Genomic DNA, 27,832 nt, shown 5'->3' with positions numbered 1-27,832 from the left:
AGAACTTGAAAGACTAGATTAGCCAAAAGAACTTGAAAGAGTAGAGTGAAATTTTTCCTCCCCTACGGTTTAGAAAAAAAGGTATGATAATAAAATTCTATTTCTTTGACACAATAAACATTGACAAATTTCAGAACAAAATATAAGTTGGAAACCAAAAATTACTACTGGAACTGGTAGATTTGCTACTATAAAAGAATAAAAATGCTTTGAGTCATGTAGAGCTTTTCTCCCAAAAAATCTACAATCAAAAGCCAAAATGAAAGTAAATTTATTATTTACCATATACTACGACTATAATAGAATAAAAAATAAAACACCACAAGAAAAAAAATCTGCAGCCACCGTATGAATAATGTCTTGCAATTTTTTTTGTATATAATGAATATAGAAATAAAATCACATATCCCTTTGCCTTTAATAATGTTTAAAGTGATCTGAGACACTGATGAATAAATACGGTTTTTGAGGGGCGCCTGGGTGGCTCTGTCGGTTGAGCGTCCGACTTCAGCTCAGGTCATGATCTCACAGCCCATGAGTTCGAGCCCCGTGTCGGGCTCTGTGCTGACAGCTCGGAGCCTGGAGCCTGCTTCACATTCTGTGTCTCCCTCTCTCTCTGCCCCTCCCCCATTCATGCTCTGTCTCTCTCTGAATCAAAAATAAATAAACATTAAAAAAAATTTTTTTAAAAAATACGGTTTTTGAACTGATACCCTCAAACCTCTCTGTGACTGTCTCATCTTCTCTAAATCAGCTCACATTCCAATGAACTTAATCCCATTGGTCTGTAGCTCTTTGCTACAACCTGCATTTCAGCCTGGGAAACTTCCCCAGGCGGCTTCACAGAAATAGTCCTTCTCAGACTCATCATACACTGATATGTGCCCCCCGGGGGGTGAATACATACACCCTTCACTCCTGAAGCACCAAACAGGAACAATGGAATGGTGGTGGTTCTCTTTACACACTTGGTACCAAATGAGAACACAGATGTGCCTGGGATAAAATAAGTCGCAGCACAGTACTTAAGAACAAGGGCTCTGAGTCCATCCAACCAGTTGGACCTCAGCCTATCACTCTAGTTTCCATATCTGTGCCATGGGAATGGCAATAACACATATCGCTTCATAAAACAAATAAGCCTTGTACAGAATTTAGGGTTTATCTCGCACACAGGAAGTCAGCAACATATGGTTGCCATTGTGATTACAGTGAATTCTCTTTCTGGGAAAAATTTAGAGACACCCCAAGGCTCTTGGCTCCTCCTACCCGCTTTAAGGAACCACAGATCTCTACTTTTGTGCTAAGGATATTGATATAAAATAGGTGAACAGATGTAGCTGTCCCAAAATTGGACAGAAAGATAAAATATAGACTGTCGAAGAAAGGTCAGAAAGAGGCAGCTGCACAGGAAGAGTAAGTTGAAAAGAAGACTTAAGGTCCGACCCCCAGTGAGGTGTTAAGTGGCCGGGGGGAGCGATCCCTGCTGTAATCCAATTAACATTTAGCACCTAATTATCACTTCTCAGTGGTGTCCAGACTAGATAATTGTGAACTGCAACCTCCCAGCTACACAGGAAATGTTTGGTGCTTAGCCACATATTCAATCATTCAACAGGGCACTGGCTATCTAGGAGCCAGAAACAAGAGATGTAAAATATTACTCTAGTTAACTAGTAAAACATCATCTCTCTTCTGGATCTAGCCTGAAGTTCAGCAGATTCTCACCAAACAAAATGTGGGTGATTTAATCCAAGATTTCCTTCTAAACTGTCTTGTATACCAGCAGTCATGAACACTGAAGAAAATACAACCTGAGATTCCAAACCTAGATTTTCCTTCACATGGGGTGCAAAGCCATGCTAGTGATTCACCAACATTTTTTTCTGGGTGGGATGATAAATTCCTCACCCTCCAGTCTTCTGGAAAAAAAATTTTTTCTCAGTATCTAAACGATACACCTGCTGATGGGGACGTAATGATGACTGAAACAGCTCCTACCCGTCAGAAGCTCTAATATGAAATTCTAACATGGAAGACTAACAGAGAAGGTAAAGATTTTCAATGTAAGTTTAACAACAACCAAAAAAAAAAAAAAAACATTGTGCAAACACATGAGGCAGAGAAATTAAATCTGCAATGCTATCTATGTCACATCTCAAAAGTAGGAGAAAGAAAAGGAAAGGCATTCTGGGCAGAAAGAAAGGAAAATAGAAGACTTTGAAAGGGCGGACCTACGCCAGCCGACTCCATCTTGTTCTGCGTCCTCCACCTTGAGTGACTGTGTCCCCGACATGCCCCCTTTCCGGGAAAATCGCAGAAACCTCAGGCCACACCTCCTCCCCTTGAGTAACCTCCGGCTCACCCGTTCAAATTTCCCGATCAAAACATGCCCAGCGACCTGCGTTAACAGGACTCCGACCCTTGCCCACCCAATCGGCTGAGGCCACAGCCATTACCTCACCAACTGCCCTTAGACCCCAATAAAACCTTTGTGCTTTTGAAACTCGCTCTCTCTCCCCGGCATCTCACCGCTGCGTCGGTGCAGGTAGGGGATTGAGCTCTAGCTAGCTGGAATAAAGGCTCTTTGCTTTTGCATCGGACTGGGCTCCCTGGTGGGCTTTGGGGATCATGAATTCTGGGCATGACAACTTGGCACGTGTGAGCAAACTGAGGTTTATTGTGTGTGACGTAGAGTTGGGGGTGTGACGTTGGAGACATAGGCAAGCGATATTGAGGCAAACGTGACATGAGGAATATGATAAAAGAAACCTAGGCGTTTGGATTTAATCCTGTAGTTAATGGGAGCCAATCGTGAGTTTTGTGTTTTTCAATTTTGTTTTTTGTTTTCAGGTTGTTTTTTTTTTTTTTTTTTTTTACATTTATTTATTTTTGAGAGACAGAGAGAGAGCATGAGTGGGGGAGGGATAGAGAGAAGGAGACACAGAATCAGAAGCAGGCTCCAGGCTCCAGGCTCCGAGCTGTCAGCACAGAGCCCAAAGCAGGGCTCGAAGCCACAAACTGCGAGATCATGACCTGAACCGAAGTTGGACGCTCAGCCGACTGAGCCATCCAGGCGCCCCCAGGTATGTTTTCAAGATAAGGAAGTGTACAAAGAGCTGTTCATTTTGAAACATCACAGTAGGTACAGAGAATGTAGTAGGAAGGAAGGGAACGGAGATGGTGAAGCCAAGCAGGATGTGGTTTTGACAGTCCAGGGAGGAAAGGCTGGGCATGTAGGCATAGGAGAGGGAAGAGAAGACCATTTTAAAAGGCATTTAGGACTTGCAAACTCAAGAAACGAGTGATACTGGAGGTCTAGGATGAGGAAGGGAGTAAGTTAAGAATACATTCCCAGTGATGAGTGGGGGAAAAGCCATCCCGCGGAGCAGGGAGGGATGGAAACAGAAGCCCTCTCAAGTCTTGAGTGAATGCAAGTGAGATGAGGCTTTCCCTCATCTCCTTTATGGAGAAGGTGCGTACCCTCAGGATGACAGTGTGCAAGTCATAGAGTAAAATGGAGTCTACTCATAGCATAAAATGAAGCTAAATGGGTCACTTTGGGTCCGTAATTCACTAGCTTGGCCTCACCTGAACCACCTCAGTCAACCAGCGTCAGGCCAAAAATTTTCAAGCGACACACGTTTACGAAGTGCACATGTTTGTCAGGTAAAGCCAGGAAGCAATTGCTTCCAAGAGCCCTGCCTTAGCCTCAGTTCCCCAGAAAGCAGAGCCTGAGACAGACCCATGTATAAGAAATTTATCAAGTGGGATTCCAAGAGCAGGAAGGGAAAGCAGGGAAGAGGGCCAGTCAGCATGGAGACGTCAGCCACTGCCATAGGCAGCTGGTTGTTCAAACCTCCAAGCATTGGCCTACGGTGCCAGAGGGCTTCCTTGCCTCTCATTCACCCCTCACCATTATCCCTTTTGATATTCAATCATTGAGTAATTAAAGGTGTGCAAAACACATTGGTAACATGCAAAGTACTGTAAAAATATCCATTGTTATGTGTACCTAGATCAACACATGTTAAAGTAGGTCTTATTCTCCAGGTTCAAGAGAGCCGGTCTAGCTGTGGGTGGCCGTCTCGTCCTCCTTCCTCTCATAATTTTGCACTCTACAGGGTTGAATAGTGTCTCCCCAAAATTCATGTCCACCCAGAACCTCAGGATGCAACCTTACTTGGAAATAGGATCTTCGCAGACACCACCGGTTGTGATGAGGTCATCCTAGGTTAAAATGGGCCCCAAACCCAATGACTGGTGTCTTCATGAGAGGGAGGAGGAGATCCAGGATACACAGGAGAACAGAAGGCAACATGAACAGAGAGACAGAGATTGTAGTGACACATCCGAAATGCAACACACACCCAGGATTCATTACAACTGGCAGAAGCCAGGACAGAGCCACGGGCAGGTTCCTCCCTCCCAGCCTCCGGAGACACCAACACTGCTGCTAACGTGACTTCAGATTCCAGGTCTCCTGAACTGTGAGAGCTTGTTTTAGAGCTCTGAAACATGACAGCCCTGAAACACTGACATGGTTTTCCATGACAATTCCTTGGCCAGGGTATGTGAGTACCTAGGGTCCTGTGCTGGGGCTGCCCAACCAGACCTCAGCATCCACACAACGCACTCAATCAGACCTCCATGTCCGTAAAATGCATTCAACCAGCGGATTGCCGTAAATTTTCCAAAACATTCCACCAATCTGTGACCAAACAGAGAGTACGCATCATCCAAAACACGCACACAGGTTTTCACCCTGGAGAGCTGAGTTGAATATTTCTGTGATTGAATGCTAATAACCTTCAGAAAACTTGAAGGAGGACTCACAGGCAGTATAACACACACACGCTCCAAAATTGTTGAATCTGTCGGTGTTTTAGAAAAAGAATGGGCATTCAACTTCACATTATAAAACTGTTTGGTTCAGGGCGCCTGGGTGGCTCAGTCGGTTAAGCATCCGACTTCAGCTCAGGTCATGATCTCACACTCCATGAGTTCAAGCCCCGCGTCGGGCTCTGTGCTGACAGCTCAGAGCCTGGAGCCTGCTTCAGATTCTGTGTCTCCCTCTCTCTCTGCTGCTTCCCTGCTCATGCTCTGTCTGTGTCTCAAAAATAAAAACATTAAAAAAATTAAAAAAAAATAAAACTGTTTGGTTCATATTAGGGTCCCTGAAGACAGGAGAAATAGGGGTGGTGTATGAGATGATGCAAGGAAAAAGAAAGAAAAAGAACAGCATAAACACCCTATTTTATCATTCCTAAGACAAATATTCTTTCACGGATTGTGCTCTGAAAGCAAGAGGCATCACACAATTGGGCAGGTTTTATGATCGTGGCATAGTTTTCCGGTCCAACTGGCTCTCAGTTCATATAATATACATTGCATTGTCACTGTGGGGGGAAAATGCTGATTATGAGAACTCTCACCTCAGAGTCACTGCATACCATTCCTGTTCAATCCAGAGTAAACTCAAATAAGAATTCAACAGAACTTTTTCAGAGTTGCAGGATGAGTAGCAACATTCACAAATCTTCCACTGCTCTTCAGAGGCATTAAAAAGCCTCTCTGTAATTACCGTGGCTAACAGCAATCCAGGGCTCAGCCCTAGAAACAGAAGTCTAGCTTCCACTTCAGGGTTTACACCTGAGGCCCAACGCTTTCCTCCACTCCTGTTTTCAGTCTTCTTTCCTGGACCTCCTTCATTAAGCTTCAGGATCAATACCAAGTGAACACATACTTTCCCATCCCACTTTCATTCTCACTTGAGATCTCTTCAGTTCCCTTCGCTATTAGAGATACCGAGAATCTCTCTGGAAAATACTCGAAAATGATTCCTTGTTTCAGACTGAAGCACTGGTAACTTGTATGAATGTGCACACAGTCAGGAAGGGACATCTATGAACTATGCCACTGTCAGCCACGATTCCTGTGGCTTTACTCTGTTTATGAAGTTGAGCCACCAGTCACTAAACACCGTGCTGATACAGTATCTATACCATGGGTACTCAGAGAAAGCGAGCATGGCTAACCTCAGGGAGCAGGGTTAGAAAATAGTAGAGGATGAGCGCTGGGTGGTATATGGAAACCAATTTGACAATAAATTTCACATTAAAAAAGAAAAAGAAAAAAGAAAATACTAGAGGCAAATGAAACACAGTCCTAAAAAGGCTCCAGAAAGAAATTTTCCTTACTTAGCAATGTGCGTTGAGAACTGACCTCTGAAATAATAAGTCCCAATCCTTCCCTTTCTCCCTCTTTCACTCTCTCATTCTCCCTTACACACCACACACACACACACACACACACACACACACACACACACACACTCCTACCATTTTAGCTCTGTCTGCATTCAGGGAAGAGAAAATATTCCACTTTGTGACACCCATCACTGCTACTGCTATGTGGCTAACAAGCTAATATATGCAAAGCATTTAGAAGTATCCCAGACATATGGTGAGCACTATGTAATTATTACAGAACAATTATTGGCACCACATCCATCCATTTATATATTTCCACACACAAAAACAAATTACTGAGAATCCCTTAAATGCCAGGCACTGAAGCAGGTGCTACAGAAATAAAGAGAAACTAAACTGATTGTGAAGCTGTTGGTGTGATGAAAGTACACGAAAACAGGGATGGTGTTCAAATCCTTCCGTTAATCGTATGAGTTCAGCGTTCTTACCCTCACGACACTCATGAAGAATCCGAGACTCAGAGAAGCGACTTGTGAATCCACAGCTGATAATTCAGGAAGTTAGGACTTGGGACCAGGTGTGTCCAAAGCCAAACCGGTTCTGTAGCTCAGAGTGCATGATGCCTGCTTGCTACAGCCACAGGGGACGCCTGGCTCAATGCTTTGGAAAAGGAAACATAAGAGCAAGATAGGACTAACTCCACCTGGGAAAACCAGTGGAAGCTTCAGAGAGCAGGTGACCCTGGAGCAGAGGGGAATTCATAAAGAAGGAAGGCAGGGGCACAGAGGGCACTCCGGCTTAAGGAGCAATGCCCGCTATCGAGGTTTGGGCGATGGAGGCCAGTGACATCGACAGCTACTTAAATCCAGTACCTCCCATTTCCTTGTTTGGGACAGCTGATCTGCTCCCCTCGGGCAGTATTTATCGGGCGTGTACTCTGGAACAGGCACCGTATTAGGCACCGGACTAGGCATGGTTATACATACAAACAAGATTCCAAAACAGGCTCCAGCTCCAGGGACTTCGAGTAAGGGGCTGAGCAAGCTAGCTCCTCCTTCAGTGCTCAAATCCACATGGGTCTCTCCTCCTGCCCCAGCCTGGAAAGCGGGTATAAAAGGTTTCTGATCAAAGCATATTTCCTGTTACCCCAAGACTCACTATCGAGGTGCCTGCGTGGCTCAGTCGGTTGAGCGTCTGGCTCTTGATTTCGGTTCAGGTCATGATCCCAGGGTCGTGGGATCAAGTCCTACGCTGGGTCTGCACTGAGCATAGAGCCTGCCTAAGATTCTCTCTCTCCCTCTGCCCCTCTCCCCACTCACACACACTCTCTCTCTAAAATAAAAAAAAAAAAATTATTATAAAACAAAGACTTTACTATCTGGAATACCAGAATACAGGTTACAAAAAATACTTCTTTTTAAGTTTATTTTGAGAGAGAGAGAGCAGGGAGGGACACAGGGACAGGGAGAGAGAGAATCCCAAGCAGGCTCTGAACTGTCAGTGCAGAGCCCAATGTGGGCTCGACCTCATGAACCATGAGCAGAAATCAAGAGTCAGACGCTTAACCTACTGAGCCATCCAGGCAGCCCCAAAAATACTCTTGTTTTCAGAAGAGACAGACATTTATCAGTGCCCTAAATAACAAATTGGAAAAATAATTAGGAATCTAGTGTAATCTAGACTATATGTACAAAATGTGATCTGAAACTGAGTTGAGAGAGAGTACAACATTTCCACGGATAGAGCTGACGATGAGAAAAGTCTAAGCTGGAAGAGGTAAGGTCACACCCACCTGCAGGGTAGCAGAGTCAGAACCTAAACACAGGTACAGACCACATGTTAATAAGCCTTTTCCTTTGAGCCTGTTAAACATGATGAAAGGCATCTCCTTGGTTCTGGGGATGGAAGGAAGGTGCCTGGGAAATCTAAGGAGTTTTTAACGAATTTGAAAAACTATTATATCTTCTATGATTCTAGGACACAGCATAATTAAACCAACGGCAGCACATTCTACTTGTCCCGCAGAAAGGTCCCTGGGTGAACAGGATGTGTCCCCATTCCTGTGGGTTCCACAGTGAAGACTGATGGGCAAGCATCGAAATAAATGCCATAGCTACTTCTGATGACAATAGTAATAGCTAACATTTAAGGACTGCCTTTTACACGGCTGGTACTTGATTTCCTCCAGTCCTTATACATATTCTTGCATCAGGTGTGATTAGCCCCATTTCACAGCGAAGTTGAACAAAACGCCAAGAACTTTAGAAACTTGACACCCTCCTAAAATGACACCCTCCTAAAAGTCTCAGACTGCTCCGACTTAAGATAAAAGGCATTGATCTCAGACCCTGTAACTGGTGGCCAGGCGACATAGCAATGTGCGGGTCCTGGGGTCTTGATTGCACCGCCTGCTAACTTTGTGAGTCCTGAGCTAGTCACGAGGCGCACGGCTCTTATGTGCGTCATGAAGGTGGTTCTGAAAGAATTCCGTAAGATTACACGACCTGAGCGTGCAATATGAAGCACACAAATTCTCATTTAAAGCGAGCTGAACTGAAAAACCAAGAAAACCAAAAGTAAGACAACAAAAATCAGAATTTACCAAACTTATGTTTTCATTTGCATCCCCAAAGAAAAGGATTCTTCTGGGGTATCATTCACAGAATAATATTCCTAATGCACATAAAATGTAATTTGATTTGCAAATATTAGCTTCATACAACTTCTCAGGCACGTTGATTTCATCAGACAAGGTGTACTGAAGCAAAGTCATGGAGAGACTGCATTTTCCTTGCATCTCCAGATTTGAAAAACTGCTTTTGAAACAAGTCATTAGAAACTTTATAAAATGTAATCACTCTGTTGCTTATTATTCAAATCAACTGTGACTTGCAAAGTACATAGAATGCACTCCGCGTCTATCACGTGTTGGCTTTGTTACGAAAGTGTCACCAGGCAGCTGTACTCACAAGGTTCACAAACACCACGCTCTTGATACTTCCAGACTGTCAATCACCCAAACTCCTGGAGGGATAACTGATCTACCTGCAGAACTTTCTCTCATCTGTAAGTACAGTGGCCACAGAATGACCTGGGTTTTCCAGCTGATTTCAAATACTCTTTCTTGTCATCAGACCATGTCTTGCAACGCCAAGTTTGGAAAATTTGTTCATGGTATCTTTAATTTAGAGCCAGTTTAAAGCATGGATTTCTCTGAAAGAAGGAAGGAAAAAAGAGAGGAAGGAAGAAGGAAGGGAAAAGAAAGGGGAGGGAAGGAGGTGAGGGGGGAAGGCAAGAGGAAGAGATAGGGGAGGGGAGGGGCTACAAGAGGAGAGGAGAGGAGAGGAGAGGAGAGGAGAGGAGAGGAGAGGAGAAGAGAGGAGAGGTGAGGAGAAGAGAGGAGAGGTGAGGAGAGGAGAGGAGAGGAGACCACACAAGGACCACGTGAGGCACATGGCACACTCATTTACTCAGGAGACTGATGCAGTAGCCACAAGGGAGTCACCTACAAGCGGAAACTTCCAGCCTCAAAGAAGCAAAACACATGAACACATCAAGCATCAAGCACAGCAGCAAAGCTTCATCCGTTTGCAGGCCTATCTCCCCTACCACTCCCCCTCCCCATTTTTCTGCTATCCATGGCCACTTGTAGAACTAATCAACTGCTAGATGCGGTGTGAATCTGAGGTTTCTGCTCATCTCCGGAGAGCCTGCTCCTCCACCCTGACAAATTAATTACCCTTGAATACCTCGCAGCAGCCCCAGACTTTCTCAGATGAAAGAACAGCGGGTTCCTGTGCTCACCATTTCAAAATGCGAGCATAACAAACGGAGTGATGAAAGCATCAGGCTCCACCGTGGGGCCAAGGACAGAAAGCCTGCTAAAGGTTCTTTCCGACACTGTTTTCATCAGCATCACGTCCACAGAGCACAAATCCCAGCACCCGCCGGCACGATGGACTGAATGTTGCCACGTGGGAGGAAGGAAGAGTCACGGAGGCAAAGGAGCTGAGCAATCAGGAGGCTCAGCCTGGAAAGTTCTCCAGGGGAGGAAGAGCTTTTCAAAGAGGAGGAGGAAGACCCAGGAAGCTGCTGTCACGGAGAAGCGCCCTACCTTTGCTGGGGACCCAGTAACGGGCTGCTGTATCTGCGTGGGGTCAGAGCTGGTTCCGGACGCAGCAGCCCATTCTTGGCAGGGGCTTGTTTCCAGTCACCTTGCAATTTCTCCCTAATTGTTCCACCTGGAACAGCCTGGTTTCAAGTGCCTCAAGGGCATGAACCCAGATGGTTGTTTCGTTTATAACTTCCTACAGGGCCCAGGAGCAAAACGGCATTTGTATAAAGCTTTAGACTTTACAAATGGTTTCTTGAGCATGAATTTACCTGTTCTTCACCATGACCTTGAGAATTGGGGACTATTATCATCCTTATTTTACAAGGTCAGACTTTAGTATACACATGGATGTTGCTTTACCTGTGAATGGCTAGTCCATTTTGTTAAAAGGCTAGTATGTTTTTCTTAATACACTGGGTACCTACAACCTAGATATAGGAGAGAAAAGCATACACAATTCTGTGAGTGGCAAACTATATTACAAGTTAAATCCTTGCAGAATTTGGAATATAGGTTTTAGTTTAGAAAACTCTGCAAGAGGGGCGTCTGGGTGGCTCAGTCAGTTGAGCATCCAACTTCAGCTCAGGTCATGATCTTGCAGTCTGTGAGTTCAAGCCCCGTGTCATGCTCTGTGCTGACAGCTTGGAGCCTGGAGCCTGCTTCAGATTCTGTGTCTCCCTCTCTCTCTGCCCCTCCTGTGTGTGTGTGTGTGTGTGTGTGTGTGTGTGTGTGTGTGTGTGTCTTGCTCTGTCTCTCCAGAATAATCATTAAAAAAAAAAAAAAAAAAACCAGAAACCTCTGCAGAAGTATGAAAGGATGTGATGATAAATGGGATAACATGAAATAGGCTCTTGGTCTTCCAGGAAATCCAGTTGAGAAAGTTCCAGAATGCCCTGGAAGGGAAGCTCCCTACCTTCCAGAATAAGCAGTTCTCCAATCCTTGTGGACGACAAGCACCATCTATCGCTGAAGGAACATGTCTCATCCATATACACCTATTTTGTGAATGATCAAATCACATACAAGAACGACTTCACTGACAGTAGCCTTTTTTTCATCACATGCATTGCTAAACAATAGTCACGAGATGAACACCTGCTTTTGCGGGAGAGCCATCACATTGGAAAGGGGCCCTTCTGTGGTAGCTGGTCTCACTCACAGGGTCAGATCTTGAAATGGACCCTCGGTTCCCAAGTCTCATATGATCCTCAAGAAATGTGTGAGCAGAGAGGTGATGCATCAGAGGACATAACATAACATAGCTCACTAAAACTACACCTGAGTGATGTGTGACATCCTTAGTTAACAGTCTCCTTGGATATTATCTGCGCTGTGTTCTAAGGAGACTTAACTCAGGGAAAAGCTCTCAGCTAAGAAGGAAAAGATTAAACAGAGAAGATGACTCAACACTATCACCGTAATCTTTGTTGGTCCCAGCTCATCCTGTTTGGAACTCCAGAGAGCACTCCGGCAGAAATCAGAGAGCGATCCTTGTCACCCCCACCGATGGCATACTTATGGTCATTACTTCTCCTGATTAAACCCATGCACTCAATATGACTTCCACCAAAGCCCAATGAGTTTCTTCACAGAACATTCAAACTGATTCTAGAATTCATTTGGAAGAGCTAATGGGCCAGGATGGCCAAGGTAATTTTATAAAAGAACAGAACTGGGACCAGCCCTCCCAGTGCCAGGTCAGACTAAAAATTATAATAATTACATGGCAGCAGTGTAGGAATAGATTACTTGACAACACTTAAAAACTAAAGTTAATTCATATATAGATACGAATTTAGTATTTCACAAAAGTGACACTTTAAATCTATGAAGAACGAGCGGATTGGTGAATAACTGATACTGGGAATAACAGACTTCCCTTTGAAACAAAATAAAATTTGTTCACATGAAGATTCTACATGGATTGAACACAGAAATATAAATATATATCTATAGGGGTGCCTGGGTAGCTCAGTTGGTTAAGTGTCTGACTTCAGCGCAGGTCACGATCTCACAGTGGGTGAGTTCGAGCCCCAGGTCAGGCTCTGTACTGACAGCTCAGAGCCTGGAGCCTGCTTCAGATTCTGTGTCTCCCTGTCTCTCTGCCCCTCCCCCATTCTCTCTCTCTCTCTCTCTCAAAAATAGACATTAAAATTTTTTAAATACAATAAAAAATATATATCTATAAAAGTGCTGAAAGAAAATACTAAAGAATATCTCTGTGACATTGAGGGTAGCAAAAGTTCTCCCTAAACAAGATGCTAAAAAAGCAAAAATGATGAAAAGAATGACAATTTAGCTGTATCAAGTCTTAACACTTCTGTTTATCAAAAGACACCATAAACAGAATCAAAACATAAGCAAAAAGGGGATAAAATATTTGCAACATAGAAAACAAAGAATTCTCTACCAATAAGAAAAAGTCACACAAGCTAGCAGGAAAATGGGCAATTTATATTACGAGGCAATTATCAGAAAAGGAAATATAAATGGCCAATAAACACACAATAAACATACTCAGTCCCACTGGTAATTAGTGCATCAGACCCACAAATTATATACCTTTTCTTTTTTCACACACAAGATTATCCAAAATTTTTCAAGTGCTGACAAGTTTGACAAGAAACTAAGGAAGAGACTCCTCTCACCTTCTGTGGTTGACATTTAAACTGGCATAGCCACGTAGCTGATCATCGTCCAGAACTGGTTGAGGCTAAAAATATACGTACTTCACGATCGTATCTGATCGTATCTATCTCATTCCAGATAGCTTCCCTAGAGAAAGACTTGCAAAGTGAGCTGTAAAGGTGTTTGCTGCAACACAGCTTGTGCAAGTGAAAAAGCAGGACTAATCCAAATATCCATCAATAGGAAAATGGATTTTAATAATACGACGCACACATAATATGGTACTCTGCCATAATTAAAATTAATGAGGTTATTCAGACCTATTAACTTAGATAAATCTTGAAAACATAGCAAGCGGGGGGGGATGCTGTAGAATAATACTGTACATATTTTCTAGGGAGAAATATATATATGTATGTATATATATACGTACATATATATATGTACATATATATACATATACATATACACACATATACATACGTATACATATATATATATATGTATATGTGTGTGTGTATATATATATATATATATCTCCAGATAAGGGGCACCTGGGTGGCTCAGTCAGTTGAGCGTCCGACTTCAGCTCAGGTCATGATGTCACAGCACGTGGGTTCAAGCCCTGCGCCGGGCTCTGTGCTGACAGCTCGGAGCCTGGAGCCTGCTTCGGATTCTGTACCTCCCTCTCTCTCTGCCCCTAACCCACTCGCGTTCTGTCTCTGTCTCTCTCAAAAATAAATAAACATCAAAAAAAATTGTTTTTAAGTCCAGATAAAATACAAATACATGCACCCACAAACTCAAGTAGCAAGAGCAGTTACCTCTCAAAAGTGGGGTAAGAGTCTTAGAATGAAATTGGGGAGGATGAAGAGCTTCAAGGGCACTTTGGCTGTCTCTATAGTATTTCAGTATTTTTGCAGGAATAACATATTTTTATGTAAATAAAATTTAATTTAAAACTAAAACCATGACTTGATGTTTACTGAAAATGTATGTGTCAAACACTGTGCAAAGACCTTTATGGGCATTATTTCATCTGAAACTCAAAACAAGCCTCCACATATTATTATTTCCATTTTAGAGATGAGAAAGCTGAGTCCAAGAGATAGGAAGTCATGGGTCTGCCTGGCCTCACTATCTACAGTTTGCTGCCTTGGAGTGAGTTTGAAGGGTGCTTAGAAATAACACGTCTTGGGACACCTGGGTGGCTCAGTCCATTAAGTGGCCAACTTTGGCTCAAGTCATGATCTCACCGGTTTGTGAGTTCAAGCCCCGCATCAGGCTCTGTTCTGATATCAGGAATTAGAATTTCTGGGTCATAAAGTATGCCAAGATTCAACTTCAACACATTTGATCAAACTGACCCCCCAGAGTTGCTGTGCCATTTACACTAGGCTAACCCTTTCACCTTCCCAAGGATGATGCTCTGGTCCGGGGACCAGAAGACTAGTCTCGACATCCCAGGTCGGTGTGCTCCCCCACGATGCTACATCCTGTCACAGAACTTCATTCCAGTACCAGACTAACGTGTCACAGACGCTGGAGTCAATGGGGCAGTGGTTACACCCATTACGGGACAGTGACAGGCCAAACAGTGCTCATCTTCCATTGAAGGGACCCTGGAGCTACTGGCAGTGGATTTTTAATTGGGTTTTCTATTCAAACAATTTTGTCCTCAGGGATTTATCATAAAGCAATGAAACAATTAAATCTCATTTGGAAAGACTAATGAATTATTTAGCATGGGCCCAGCAAAAAGAAAACACGAGTGCTGTCAGTCTCATCCGAGGTAGAGAAAGAGCGTCTAGAACATATGCTCTAAGATGGATGGAAGAGGGGGCTGGGGTGGAGAGTTGCGGCTCTCCACATAACCTCCTTCATTCCATCCCAATCCATCCTGCACCAATTCACAAGAAAAATCTTGGCAAATTCCATTTTGGCCAACTTGTCCCTGGTCTTCACTAGCCCAGGCAATGAGGATAATGTCCCTCAGCCGGGCATCCCTTTCTGGTCTCTACCCTCATTCTCCCACAGAAACAGGATGCGGCTAAATCTCTGAGCTTTTCAGGTATCTTCTTAAAGAGCCTACCCGCGCTGGCACTATGCATCCCATGACCCCTGCCCAGGAGGCTGAACTGTGGAAACTGGTCTGACCTCACACCAACACCAGCCCAGACGTGCCCAGATCTAAAAGCCCAGCACATGCTCTACAGATCTTAACCGAGGCTGGCAGCAGATTCTGAAGTGGCCACCTGCCACTAAAACGGCTCTCCCAAAACAAACAACAAAAGAACAAAACAAAAAAAAACAGCAAAACAAGAAAACAAAAAACAAAACAAACAACAAAACAAAAAACCACAAACCAAACACCAACAACTGGTTTCTGGCATCTGCTAATTTCTGTGGTGTAAAGACTCCTACTGTGGCCAATTGCAAGCTACCAAAAGACTCCAAATTCCTGAACACTTAAAGATCAGCTCTTTCCAGCCAGCCCCGGCAGGCTCCAGCATACAGAAGACTCTAATGGATTCTCCAAATAGGAAAGGTAAGCCCCCAAAGGCAGACAAAGAAATAACAAACGAATTCCCTATCTGTTCACTGAAGCTAGCCGCCGGCTCAAGCAACGAAAGCAGTAAGCAGAGGAGTCTGGGGAGAAGAGGCCAATGAGAGGCTCCCGAACAGTGTCCCCTAGAGACTTTTTACAGTCCAACAGGATATGTCCCCTTGATTTAGGTGGTTTGCAATGTTGTAATAGAACTTCCCTCATTAGCTCTGAAGCTTCCATTACAGCGAGGGTCCCTCTCAGTCCCATGGGGATGGCATTCTTGGGAGCAAGCATTCCCGGAGGCATCTAATATGGAATCGTGTCAGGAGAGAGAGCTGCACAGGCTGGGCACCAAGGCCGAGACAATCCCAGGAAACTGGATGATTAGGAGGAAAAGATAAGCAAAGGTGATGAAGGCAAAGAGCCCATTTCACGGCATCTCCCCAGAAGTCCCCCAGCGAGACTGGGGGCATGTCACCACTGGAGGAAAGGTTCATGTGGATTCCAGGTGACCTTCAGAAGCCAGGGTGACTCCAGGGGACATCTGAGTATTACAGACTCAAATTGCTTTCCTTCTTGTTTTGCCTTTACGTATCACGTTTCAGACACACGCGCATATCACACACACAGGGGCAGACTTGAAGAGTCAAAGTTCCAGAGTTAGACATAAACCCAGCAGAGAATGAAATTCAGCAGCTATGGGAACAACATCAGATCTGAACCAAAGTCCCAGAGGGGAGCATACGTCAGGGAGAAAGAGAAGAATTTTCCAAATGGACAAGTAAGGTTCTGTGCCCAGAAGGTTAATACAGTCGAGCTGGACACAAATTGAGTGAGCCAACGACAGAGGGCGAGGCCAGCCAGCCGGTAAATGGCTCAGGAGCTAGAGGGCCAGCTCTCCCCAGGGGGCACCTCAGGAGTGGGCTGCGGTCACAAGGACAGCAGCATGCTTGCGGCCAGGCACAGGGGTCCCCTCCTTCACAGGGTGAGCAAACGTCAGGCCGCGGCCATGCCTGCTGGCAAGAGGCAGAGGTCGTGGCCTGTGGCTACAGCTGATAACCTGCTGATGATTTTAAGGGTCTCTCAGCTCTGCTCTCAGGACACACATCAACACTGCAGGCTACCGACTTTGTTGATTAAACTACAGATGGATAAATTGTGGTTTATATACACAATGGAATACTACGTGGCAATGAGAAAGAATGAAATACGGCCTTTTGTAGCAACGTGGATGGAACTGGAGAGTGTTATGCTAAGTGAAATAAGTCATACAGAGAAAGACAGATACCGTATGTTTTCACTTTTATGTGGATCCTAAGAAACTTAACAGAAGACCATGGGGGAGGGGAAGGAAAAAAAAGTTAGAGAAGGAGGGACCCAAAGCATAAGAGACTCTTAAAAACTGAGAATAAACTGAGGGTTGATGGGGGGTGGGAGGGAGGAGTGGGTGGGTGATGGGCATTGAGGAGGGTACCTGTTGGGATGAGCACTGGCTGTTGTATGGAAACCAATTTGACAATAAGTTTTATATTTAAAAAAAAACTAAAGATGGACAAGTTATCATCTGTTGTCTCTTTTCCTTCCACAGGAAGCCAGTTTTCCAAGGAAGCTCCTGACGGTTGGTCAGTTTTATTCATCCCTGCACCATGAGCCTGCTCATTTAAACTGGGCGACTGACCCTCGCCTTCAGAAACCATAAAGGAAAGCACAACAAAACAAGTTTGGTGAGAGGAGAGGAATATTTTAATGGACAATTTGATGACCAGCAAAACAGAAGCAGGAAGCACCAGTGATCACCAGATACCCAAGGAGCCCACTCACTCTCAGCAGCTCCACTGTAGACCAGGAATGTCACCAGGGGGCTCTGGAGGCGGCTCTGTTCCCGACGCACACAGCAAAATGAACTAGGATGCAACAGACTTAGGAGAAAACTGACTGTTCTGGAACACCGGCACATTTTTCTCATAGGGAAAAATTCTGTCGGTCTCTAGCATCAAGGCGCTCAGAAAGGGAACGCGGCAATTAGCATGCCGCCTGCACTCTCAGAGAACCGCACACAGCCAGATACACCCTGGAATTCATCTTGGTGATTTTATCCAGTCTCGCTCGGCTCTAAATTACTGATTCTGAGCTCAGAAATGGCACCACGGTGGGGGCTGGAAGAGGTCATCTCTCAAAGCCACCACTTCCTCCCAGCCCCAGGTGCCCCTCTCCTGCCAGCCCCTGTAGGGAGTCTTCCTACATCCAGCCTCACCCCTTCCCAACTTCATCCAGCTCACCCATTCCCAACTTCTACATAGCAACCCAGACAGACTGCTAGAAAACCAGTCTGACTGTACTCACGCTCTGTTGAAAACCACACAACGGGTTCCTAGCGCTCTTACGATGCAGGACACATCATTAATATGACTCAGAAGGCCCCATGTGCCTTGGCCTCTCCCTCCGTCCCCGGTTCCATCCCTCACCGCTGTCCTGACCACAACACCCCCACCCCATGCTCCAGTGACAGCACACTTCATGTCCTGGAGCAACCCCTCTCTCCCTTCTCTCTCCCATCATATCTGCTGTCCCCTCTGGCTGAAACAGTGATCCTCTTGTCCCTTTGCCTAATTCGATCTCATTCACTCATTCCAGGTTAGACGCAGTTTATTCTGGGAAGCCTGTCCTGACCCTAAGCCCTGAGTGAGGAACTCAACGGCTTTGGCCAGCACCTGCCACAACCCTATCACTCACTCACTGTGACGCTCTGATGGCTTGTCTGTTGGTCATGGCTACACTGTCTGACTTCCTTCTGCAAAGCCAGGCACAGGGGTTGGGTGGTTCACAGATACCCCTGCAGCACCTGGCATAAAGCCTGCCCACACAAGTTATACCATCGGTAGCTACTGAATAAATGAAAGGAAAGAAGTAGTACTAAGTATAACATACTTCACATGCATTATCCCAGGTAAATTAAAGACAGTGACCGTAACGTGTTTCCTCAGCCTCTGATTATTTTTTTTCAAATCTTTGAGCCCCTCCCAACTGTCAGATTAGGGGTTTGACAGGTAGATCTTGGTTCGCAACCTCAGGGATTTCCCGGGTGAAATCCGAAACCGGATCCTCAGAAAGAGGCAGCTCTCTGCAGGTTTGAGGGTGGTGATTTTAATATGCAAAGGAACCTACATAGGAGGTTCGTCACCAGACGAGTAAACCTCCCCATCTGCCCGCAAGAACCTTAGAAGTTTATACAGACACACGTATAGTCCAAATGGTCCCAGCAACACCTGGCTTTCAAGGCTGTGCCCTTGAAAATGGTCACCACTGTGGGAATAGTAGGCAGAAGATACATTCAAGGGCAGGGAAGGGGCTGCAGAGCCTCCGTTTGCCTGGGGCCAGCTTTCTGGTCTACCTGTGGTCACATCCTCTTCTTGATGACCTCCTCCAACAGGAAGCCATGAAAGCTGGGAGGTCTGCACCTTGTCCCAAGTCCTGACATAAGGTCTTGCCAAAGCCTGCACTACAGAGTCCCGGCTGAGATGCTCTCCACTATGCCAGACACCCCCACTACTTTCACGGGGGGAAAAAAGTCTGATTTCTAACAAAGGAAAGAGCTTCATGGGAGGGATTCTCTGATACAACATTGAGAGAGTGAATGAAGTGATTATGCAATCTGTGACCATCTTCAGAAAAGTTTTACATTACCTGTAGTCTTCTATCTTCTTCAAATTCTTGAAAAAAAATTCACGTTGTGGATAATTTCATTTGTCCATTTCATTTTTTAAATGGGAATATAGTTAGGTCAGAGGACCAAAAAAAAAAAAAAACCCTATAAAAATCAAAAAAAGAACCATTTTCATGGCACTCTATAGCATCAATCAAGGGGAAAGTGCAGGAAAGAGGCCAACTGAGATAGGAAAGGGAAGCTGACCGATAAGAGATCTCACTCACCTGTTTCTCTGCCTTCTTGAACTTGCTATGGCTGAAGAGCCCTTGATACAGAAAGTTGCCACCCACACCCAGGAGCTACTGAGAAGCCCTGACTAATTACCTGATTGTCAGAGAGAGAGGATGGGACAGGGAGGGGAGAGATTCAGAACCAGTCTCTCCTAAGATACTTGAGAACCGCCTCCAAAGAAACCAACAAGTTGCAAGCATTTGGAAAGCAGTTGGTGGTGTCAGCCCTTCTCATCTGCCTTCCTTACAAAACAGTCTACACATGTTTCTTAGTAGCAAGAAATCAACCGACAAGAAATTAGGTACCCACTCTGTTCCCTGCCTTGTGTTTGGTGTAGTCCAGAATTTGAGGAACGTATGTTAGGCTGAGCCTCTGCCCTCACAGACTTTCGAATCTCACTGGAGAGCCAACACACGTGGAAAAAGGGAAAGGCACACGGGTATGGACAGAGATCTCACCACTGAAACTGACATTAAATCTCAACTTGCCAAACCACAGGGAGCTACCACTGTGGTAGCTAGAAGGACTAGAATCCCACACCCTCTAGAAGGACTAGAATCAAAAAGGCTCAAAACACCAAGTGGGATTCTCTAACGTTGCAGGTGGGACTGTAGAATTGGTGGCAGCACTTCAGAAAACCCGTTGGAAAGATTCCGATGGAACTAAACGTATACTTGGCTCAAACAGTCCACTCTAGTACCCAAAATAAATGAAAACATATACCCACCAAAAGACTTGTATGAGAATGTTTACAGCAGCCTTACCCATACTAGTCCAAACTGGAAACCACCCAAACATCCATCAACAAGAGAATGGATAAGTAAATTGTGGTATCCCCCTGCAAAGAAATGCTACTACTCTGTGATTAAAAGGACCAAGATACTGATATACGCAACAGCATGAATGATTCTCAAATCATGTTGAGTGAAAGGATCCGGACACAAATGAACATCTATGGTGTGATTCCATATATAAAAAATCCAAATATAAGAAAAATGAATACATTGTAATCAACCAGAAAGTTCTCCAGGGTATAAAGGGTACAGAGAATTTTCTGAGGGAGACAGAAGCTTTACATATCTTATTTTGGGTGGTAACTACATATAACTGCATATAACTGTCAAAATTCATAAAATATCTGTAAGTTTTCTTTTACGTTAATCAGTTCTCAATTAAAAAAAAAAAAAAAAGAAAAAGCCTAATTTGCCAATTTAGCAAAAGGAGTTCAACATTCCCAGATCTCAGTGGTCTATGCAAGAGATTTGTCCTTCTGAAACCCTTCATATGCCACAGACCTCTAAGAAGAGGGACTTCTAAACGTCTCCAGGCTTTGGGGATAGATATGGTACTCAGAGAAGGCAGATATCCCATCTCACAATAAGGAAGCAAAAGCTGACAGAGGTTAAGCAACTCTCCCAAGGTCACCCAGCTGGTAAATGACAGGATCAACACTCAACATCAGACTACTTGTGTCTAAAGTTTATGCTTTTTCCAAAGTCCCGTGGCATCATTCTGTAGGGTAGATACCTCTCAAAACTTAAGTGCCAAGACTCTGTATCTCCCATGCCAAAAGAAGAAGGGAATCTTATGACCCAAAGAGCTTGTCAGGGAGGGGAGGTTAATACCTATTAACACAAGTAAGAGGCAATTTATTCAACAATTCGGAAAGGCAAACCCTGGTAATACACTTCACAAATAAATCTTAACATTCAAAACATCTAGAGACCTCCCATAACGCAGTGAAGAAAAATACCAACAACACGTAGAAAAATAGCTGAATAGAAAGCAGCAATTTACAGAAGAAATAAAAATGCCAAAAAAAGAAACCACGCTCAGTCTTGTTAACAATTAAACACAAAGTAAATAACAAAATATGAACTTTGTCCATAAATTTGTCAAATGTTTTTATAGAGCGATAATAGCCTGTGTCGGCAGGAATGTGGAGAACTCCTACATACAGCGTAAGATAGTATAATTTGGTACAACCTTTTTGGAAGATAAATGACAGCATCGGACAAAATATAAAACGTAAATTCCCTCCAACTCATAATCTCACTTGCATCTGACAGAGATACAAACACAAATATGTGTACAAAGATTTTCATTAAAGCCTCATTTTCAATGGGGACAGTCAAAAGCAATACACATACCTAAGACTAGGGGACTGATTAAATACAGGATGCTAAACCCTGTAACAAAATACTACGTAACTGTTAAAAAGAATAAAATGGTCTTAGAGTGGCAAAGGAAAGACTATCCTTGGAAAGGTGTCCTTGAAACACAACTAAGTTGAAAAGGTAAACTGCATAGAATATATAGAAAATGTTGCCATTTTTGCTCTAGAGCAAGGCAGGCAGGAGCCGAACTGGGTCCTGGGCACTGATTTGTCATTCAGTGCACTTTCATGGATTAAGACTGCATATTTGAGCCTACTAGGAACTCAAATACTATTTGGGTTTCAATTTCAGGAGCTCTAATGTATTGAATTTCAGGAGCTCCTGAAATTCAGGAGCTCTTGCCATCAGCAAGGAGAGTGGATGCTGATTCTTGGCTGGCATCATGGGAGCTGAGACAAGGTCCCATCTTGGTAACACATTAAGATATAAATAAAGCAATGGTTTTTATTGCTTTAGCACTTAGAGTTTATGGACTACTTTCACTGTATATTCTCTCATTTAATACTCTCATCTCTTTCTTGAGGTTGGCATTGTCACCCTCAAACCACGAAAAGGGAGTCTTCAGATAGGGTACATGAATAATGCATGTCCTCTCCAGTCTGACCAATTCTCCCAGAGTTCCAGGCTTCTATCCACAGTGCATCACACACCAAGGAAAAAGGGGCCCAAAGATGTATTTAATGAATATGTGAGTGAGTGGGTGGGTGAGTAAGTGACAATGAGCAGATTTGGTTCCATTTATAGACAGAACCTCTCTCCACTCATCTCCACCACTGCCAGAGATAGGCGGGAATGGGGTGACCCATACGAGATAAGAAGATCTCAAGAATACAAACCAAAACATACAGCAGCCCCATCCCCAACGTCTACAGTCATGGAACTAGAACTTTCTAGGGCAGCAGCAATGGGACCCAGTACAGACGAGCATCTCTGAGGGCAGACTTACGGGCAGTGCAGCCCAGGAGAGTCCCTGTGAAGGGGCTGTGAGGTCCCTGGGAGGTCTACCCCCTCACACCCTTGCATGTCTCTTACATCAAAATACGGTGGAGTGGTACAGAGACCTGACTTCAGAACTCCGCTCAGCCCCTTACTAGCTTCATGGACTGAGGCCAATCATGTAATTTCTCTAAGCTTCTGTTTCCTCATCTGTAAAGGAGGGATGCTAAGAGTCGCTACCTAGCAAGAATGTGAAGAATTAATGGGTTCATGTAGATAAAGTCCAGCATCTGATAACCTGGCTGACACTCAACAGTTTGCTATTAGTTTCTAATTGTCACACAGTGGGACAAACATCAGAAGTATGACCGTGGAATGGTTGCAGAGAACACCTTCAGCAAAGGTGTGTGCATGCAAATGTGTGTGTGTGTGCACGAGTGTGTGCAAGTGTGTTTAAGGACAGTGACAAGCCTGGGTGCTGAGCACAGGTGGTTTCATGTTTTGATTAATAGGGAAGAGGCTACTTCAAGGAAGTGCTGTGAAAAGCAGGGGTTCTCAAACTGTGCTCCTGCCCTTTTGGAAAACCATGAGGACAGCACCCAGACCCAGGCCCATCCCAAAGGCTGGAACCCCGCCAGGAATCCCTCCCCTGCCCAAGCAGCCCTGCCAACGTCCTTCCACACACACGGGTACCATTGCAGAAGCTGTAAGAACGCATTCTAATTGGAAGCCTGCTGCTTCAGCATTCAGGCCCCCCAAGAAGTGATGTTTTGCTATGTGATTATTGTGAGGAATGAAAGCGATACCCAGGTTTCTGTGCTTTTGTGTCCCAATCACATTTATTAATCAATAGGCTCTCTTCCAACATGTTACCAAAGTGTTATGCCTCCAAATTGGAGAGGCCTTTAGCAATTCTGCTCAGAATCTGTAACTCCTGGGGAAATGAAAAGAAATAGCTTTCCTGTTACCCTTCTCATCTCCCACCTGAGACCGTTTGCGTTTCTGTTGCTAACAGAGCAGCACCAATACCAGGAACCCAGCCACACTCCTCCTACCGGCCATGTTACCGAGATACTCTATGCAGGCTGCACCAGAGGGCAGAGTCTGGGCTGGGCCATGTTTCCCACCAAAACCATCTAACGCAAGAGCTTAAGAAACATCATTGAGGGGCGTCTGGGTGGTTCAGTCAGTTAAGCATCCAACCCTTGATTTGGGCTCAAATCATGATCTCACAGTCTGTGGGATTGAGACCCACGTCAGGCTCTATGCTGACAGAGCAGAGCCGGCTTGGGATTCTCTCTCCCCCTTTCTCTCTGCCCCTCCTTCTCTCTCTCAGAATAAATAAATAAAACATTAAAAATAAAAATAAATTTTTAAAAAAAGAAACATCACTGAGTGGCACAGGAAACAAAGAGGAAGGGAAGGCTTTTCCCAACAATCTGGTGTCTCCACAATTCCACACAAACCCCTGCTCAAAAACTGAGCAATCCCCCGGCAAAACTGCCCATGCTGTTTCTTTCCAGAAGAGCAAGGAGACCAGTGTTTGTTTACTCCCCACCCCAGGCTTCCAAAATTCTGGTAAGCTCCCCTGGGGACAGCCTGCACTGAGTAGAGGCTGCCCATCCTTTCCCAGGGATGGTCCAGCCTGGATGTGGGGTCAGGTGGCCATTTGCTTGTTTTAAGGATGCCAGAGACCCTGGGACTCAGAACACACAGCAGAAACACACAGAGCCATAAGATGTGGGAGGCAGTGAGGAGGGAGGGAGGGTTGGCTATTAGGTAACAGGAACCCTGGGTGGCCCCTTCCAGTGGTCTCTAGATGAGCTGTCTGCTAACCCAGGGCCTCCCAGGAATATTCAAGAAGGGCCAACAAAGAAGTGTCTGATTAGCTCCACTAACAGGTAGATCATCCTAACACGGAGTCTTTAAAAGTGAGCACAGCACAGGTCTGACCCTTGAGGCACTGGCAAGCTGATGTCAGAAGGTCACCTGTATCCCTTCTGCTCACCTGGTTCAAGCTGGGTTCCAAAGGTCACGCTGTGTGCAACATCCAGTGACAAAGGAGCTGCCAGTCTGGACTCTCAGAGCACCCAGAAAGGGGTGGGCAAGGAGCAAACGGAGGTGCTGCCCAGGGCTGGTGGCGCCTATAAAAGGAATCATCTTCAGGCCTAGATGCTCTGACATTGGAGTGGGAATGGACAGGGGGTTACTTACTACTTTGAATAGCTTTCACTCTACTTTCTGGGCGGCTCCGGAGCTGACCGCTCCCCCCTCCCCCCACGTCTCCTCTGCTCCACTCAGAGGAAGAACCTAACACACTGAAAGTTAAAATCTGATCCCCTCAGTTGTCCCTTAGTTCCCTTCCAAGGGTTGGTCTGGCCACCAGCCTGAGCTTCCTCTTTGGCAGAGAACAGACTGAATGCAAAATTACTTAGCTTAAATTATGTCCAACGTTTCAAGCACACTTCCTGTTCCAGGACTGTATGATTAACATAAGTACAATAGCTTAGGAACATTAGATATTGCATAATTGCCTGCCTGGGGCTCTTACTATTGTCAAATTCTTGACTGAGCATCCCTGGAATTTAAGGCGGGCCCAACAGGGCAGGACACATCTTCCCTCCATGTGCCTTCCCTCCCTCACCCAAACCCTCTACCCTCAAAACTCCAACTACAAAGTAGGAATTCATAGGCATGAGACGCTGAAGTCTGCTCTCCTCCCTCAGTCCTCCCCCCATCAAGAGCAAGCCACAGGCTCTGTCCCTCTCCAGAGGAAGCAAGGCTGGTGACGAGGGGGTAGGCATGGTCATTTTACAGGAGTCACATTATGGCATCAGTCGCTTACTGGGTAACATCAAACCATACACCCTTCTCATATGTAGGGATTTCTAAGTGTAATCTGTAGTTGTAATTTTTCACAAGTAACCTATTATCTGTTTTCAATCTTGAACAAATGATTCTCCAGTAGAACGGTTGTTAAAGCAGCTAAACTAACTCCTCAGGACTAGGTAAATTAGGTTGATAGAATTTCAAAGCATTAAAAAAAAATAAATAAATCACAATAATCTTTCTTCTCTAACTTCCAAAATTCAGTGTTCAAGTTCTGGGCCTGTGAAAACCAGAGTACCCAAGCTAGATTGCGTTATGTATCCACAGTCGTTATTTCTGACAAGCCAAGTTAACAGCACCGTTTCTAACACGTGCAAATCAAACTGCTCTTCAAATTTGCTGCTTCCAGACAGAGGAAACAGTCCCCCAAAGTTCCATTTCTCCATTATGGGCTTGGTTGTCATATGGGCATCATAATAGTGACACATAAGTCTCCTGTACTGTTTTTATTACATCAGGTTTCAGTCGGCCTTGGGAAAAACATGACTAATGACACCCTCTCCCTCTTCAGTGTGACACAAATGAATCAGACACCACACCAGGAAGCAGTGGAAATAGAACTAGCCTATGAATCAGGAATCGTGGGTCTTAGGCAAAGTTTTCTCTCTAACTAGTGATGAAATCTTACAGATGTCTCTCTAGGCATCACTGATTACCTCCTTTTGAAAATGTGTCCCCATTAAATTTAACAGCCTTGTCTCTTGACTATTCCTCTAAAATCTAATTAAATTGCTATTTATTATGAAATAGGTTTGATATTTTCATTGTCTGAATATTTTGAAGGACCAAGTATTCTATTCAGATATTTGGACACCTGCTTAAAAAAAAAAAAAACAAAAAAAAAAACAAAAAAACAACCATCCAGCTTATGCACAAGACTTGTCTCAACAGAAACAATCTAAGGCATTGGCATTGATTTCTTCAGAATTTAGAGAAGCTACTTATACAAAGTCTGCCATTTTATTAGGTGGACTTTTTTAAGGCATGTGTGCTCAGCCAGCAAAGCTGGAGCCCTGAGAAAAAGAAGCTATAGCACACATTTAGCCATTTTAAATGATAAAACTATGTTTCGTTTCTCCTGGAAGAGCTCAAAGAATTTATTCATTAGGTTGTCAGGTTAATACTGTAAGACAGAACTTAGAAAAAGTCCTTAGTTACTTGTTCCCGAAGAGGTAGGGACATTATCAAGCATTTTGAGCTACACTATTAACACTGTAAAATAGTATAAATAGGATATGGTTGGTACTGACAGTCTTAACTTTACCACAAAAAAAAGACAGAGGAGTTATCTACCTTTAACCCAAAATTTCTTCTCTAGTCCTGTTGATTTTGTGGCCATTCTCTTCAATGATCCCAGACCCTTTATTGACTAACAGATATAAATAATTATCAACCACTCTTAGAGAATTTAACATGAAGAAAGCTACATACTAGAAGGAGGATACTTTGGAATATTTGTGAAATTAGGCAGAAGTTGGAGAAAGACTTTTTTGAGCAACGATCTTCCCTAGAGCCCTTGAAATCACAGTATTCCTACATGTCAGCCAATTTTGTGTCCTGTCACATAAAATCCCTTCCAGCAGGCAAGATGCCAAACAGGCATCATTTTATGGATCACCAGCAACTTTAAACATGAACCAGTTACTTATAAGTAAGCTCAGGCCCTGTCAGTTTTTCTTAGGGTTCAAAACTGAACACCTAAGTCTGAAATGATTTTAGAAGCTGCCTAAGGCTGTAGGAGTGAGCCTGAGAGATGTGTACCTGGCTCAGGTTATCCTTCATCATAAATCAGAAGACTGCTTGGTTAGCAAAGGTTTAGAACAAAGGGAATGAACACCTTTCTTCCATCCACGAAGCAATGCTAAGTTGCTTAGCCATGACCCACCCAGAAGGCAACTGAATGGGTTTTAGCTCTTTGAGAATCAACCTACTTACAAAGTAGGGTCCTACTTACAAAGTATCTCTAACATATCCATGCCCACATGCTGCTATGCTTAGTCTATCTATCATCTACCTATTTATTAATTTCTGTCTCAAATAATAACCTCATCCTTGACATTGAAGCCAAAGTATGACGACCTCTCTGTAGTGATCACAAAGCACACCTGAAATTAATTTCCACATTTAAAACCTTGAATCCTTGTGTTCGACATGTGTATATCACACACACACACACACACACACACACACACACACACACTCCAGCCCGTTCTCACATCATACCAACTGGTTATAACAGTCTCCAGACGCCTGGGTGGCTCAGTCGGTTGAGTGTCCAATTCTTGAACACTTGATCTCGGCTCAGGTCATGATCTCACAGTCATGGGATAGACCCTGTGGGCTCTGAGCTGAGACTGGAGCCTGTTTGGGATTCTCTCTCTCCCTCTCTCT

This window comes from Panthera uncia, assembly GCF_023721935.1.
Source record: "Panthera uncia isolate 11264 chromosome B2 unlocalized genomic scaffold, Puncia_PCG_1.0 HiC_scaffold_25, whole genome shotgun sequence".
In the NCBI taxonomy this organism is placed as follows: domain Eukaryota; kingdom Metazoa; phylum Chordata; class Mammalia; order Carnivora; family Felidae; genus Panthera; species Panthera uncia.
This window is presented reverse-complemented; position numbering follows the sequence as displayed.